General features: G+C 48.1%; 1 long non-coding RNA gene across 1 annotated transcript; it reads left to right on the top strand.

Moving 5' to 3' along the window:
- Positions 1-201: 201 nt before the first annotated feature.
- Positions 202-2,015, top strand: LOC146426381 (uncharacterized). Its single transcript, XR_014846169.1, has 3 exons — positions 202-312; positions 1,286-1,551; positions 1,686-2,015. It is a non-coding gene; the product is annotated as an uncharacterized LOC146426381 (long non-coding RNA).
- The last annotated feature ends 440 nt before the right edge of the window (positions 2,016-2,455 follow it).

Below are 2,455 nucleotides of genomic sequence, written 5' to 3'. Positions count from 1 at the left end.
CCTTCTGCTGCTTGGTTTTATCCCAAGCGATTTCAGACCAGCCTTTGTTTGTTTATGCTAAACTGTCAGAAAAAAAACTTGGAAACTTGGCATCTGGGGTGTAGTGTGATTTTTTTTTCTTTAAAAAAAAAAAAAAATTAAGGATTTGCTCATCCCATTGTTCACCAGGGTGACGTTTTCTCCATAGCCACAGCCTGGAAACAAACATGCTTCCCCAGCCCTGCCCTTTCCTTTGGCTCCAGCCAGGATGAGGGGTGAGGCTGCCCTTGCTGGGTCTGCTCCCCACCCCTCCCAGCCATAGGGCTGGGAAGTGTAAGTTTTTCATGGATTTTCTCATTATTTCATCATTCTGGGAGGACAGGGAGAGAGAGGGAGGGAGGGTCGCCTTAGCTTGGCAAGATTTTCCCTAGGAATAATTGCTGATGCCTTCTGCTGTCTCTGAGCTGTTGTGTGCACTTTATCTCTGTTAAATCTTAAATGAAATTGTGGGTGTTTTCATATTTCTCTTCTTTTTTTTTCTTTACCTTGTGCTGTTTTTCATAGGCTTTTTTTTTTTTCCACAAGCCAGTAGGATGATCTGAACATATTTGCCCTAAAAGTACTTCTCCCTCCCCCTAAATCCCACCTCCAGAAACCCTGGTAAAAGTGAGAAGGAGTTTTTAGCTTTACTCTTCCCATGTTTCTGGCTGTCCGTATATTTAAATGCTCACTTGTAGTTCTCAATGAACAAGCATAGGAATCTAAACTTCATTTCCAGGACAAACAGCAACGTTAAGAAAACACACCCTTTTTAAAAGAGACTCTAATCCAAACCAAGAGATTGCCTAAAGTATCCCAGGCTTGAATCCAAACTTCCTGTTGGAAGCTGGGGCTGTGCTTTTTAGGATGACCCAAGCTGGCAGAAAGTCCTCCCTGGTGTGTGGCCACACCTTGATCTTTGCTCAGCAACTTCTCTCTTTTCAACCCCTTAGACCTTTGTGAGAATAATTTCCCCTTTAAAACCACAATTCCCTTTTTTCTTCGACACATTCTTATTTTTTCAGCTATCCTCCAGAGCCAGTTCTAGGTACCCTCCACAGATGGAGACCCTGGAGATTCCCTCTTGAAGTGCAAGGCAAATTCACCTTCAGTCTGAGTTTCTGGGTTTGCCCTGCCTCTTGCTCTGCTAGTATTGCTACCAAAAAAGCCTTGAATAGCACACTCATACTCCTCCATTCCTCTGATCATCCTGTCTCCTGACATCCTCTCCTTCTAGGATGCCTCCACCTGTATTTCCTCTTCCCAGATTCCTTCCAGGGCCATATTTCCCACAAAGGCCAGACATGGTGAGCTGTCAGCAAGGTGGTCAGGAAGATGAGGCTGCCCAGCCTGTGAGGCATCACTAAGGTGACAGGGAGAAGCAGCAGATTCCTTGTTGCCATGGTAACAGGATGCTCCACACTGCCCAGCAGGGCAGGATGCTCTGTGCTCCACGTGTCTACCCAGCCGCCAGGGGACCCAAAGTCTTGGGGACCATGGGGATGCTGACTCTGGTGCTTTGGAGTTTCTCAGGTAAAAGATCAGTGTGGAAGTGGATATAATCTACTCTGACTCCTTGGAAGGCTGACTGGAGCCTCGGAGGGGAACTGGAGTGATGTGAGCACCCTCTGATCTGGGCCTGAGCACTGCCCCTCTGCTTTCTGTAGAAGCACAGGCCAGCTGCAGCCATCCTGACTGTGATGACAGCTCTGTGTAGAAGCAGCAGCCTGTTACAGTCATCTCGACCTTGATAAGAGCTCTGTTCCCTTGGGAAAAGCACATACCAAAGGATTGGCTCCAGCCATAAACACCCAGGTGCCAATGTTTCTTTTACCACCCAGAACACTGGGCACTGGTATATTTGCATGTATGCATGAAAACAGGGCAGAAACGTCAGCTCTACGGGTGCTTGGTTTGGTGTGGCTGTTTTGTCTTTCCTGCTGCACTTTCCCAAAACTTGTACCCAGAAGAAACAAATAAATGCTGAAGTGTCTGTAATAAAGATGAATCCTGCTAGAAAATAGCATAGGTTTGTGTTTGTTATTTTCCAGACTGCTGTACTTTCCCCCTTTGGAGATCCACTGTCCCTCCCTTGGGACCTGCCAGCCGCTGTGCCTGCCTGCCAGGACCTTCCCATCTCCAGCTGGGAACACCAAGAGGTGAGACCTACAGAGCTCTGCTGCTGGACCTCCCTTACCCACACCCCCTCTTTCCACATCCAGCTCTCCACATCCATGGAGATCCAGGTGCTGGTAAGAGGACTCTCCCCTCTCTGCCCACCCTGCCAATGACCTGGGCAGAGGATGTGGCTTCCCAGTCACAGTCAACATGAGCAGAGGTGTGCCAGTCTGACTCTGGTCTCCACAGCTCTGTTCACCACTGCCTCACTTCCTGCCACTTATTTCAACAGCTCCTGGCATTTTCTCTCCTCTAAGCA

The sequence above is a fragment of the Lichenostomus cassidix genome, chromosome 27 (genome assembly GCF_008360975.1).
Source record: "Lichenostomus cassidix isolate B80296 chromosome 27, HeHo_3.0, whole genome shotgun sequence".
NCBI classification, from domain to species: domain Eukaryota; kingdom Metazoa; phylum Chordata; class Aves; order Passeriformes; family Meliphagidae; genus Lichenostomus; species Lichenostomus cassidix.
Note: the sequence above shows the minus strand (reverse complement) of the source record. Positions and strands in the feature narration are given on the sequence as shown.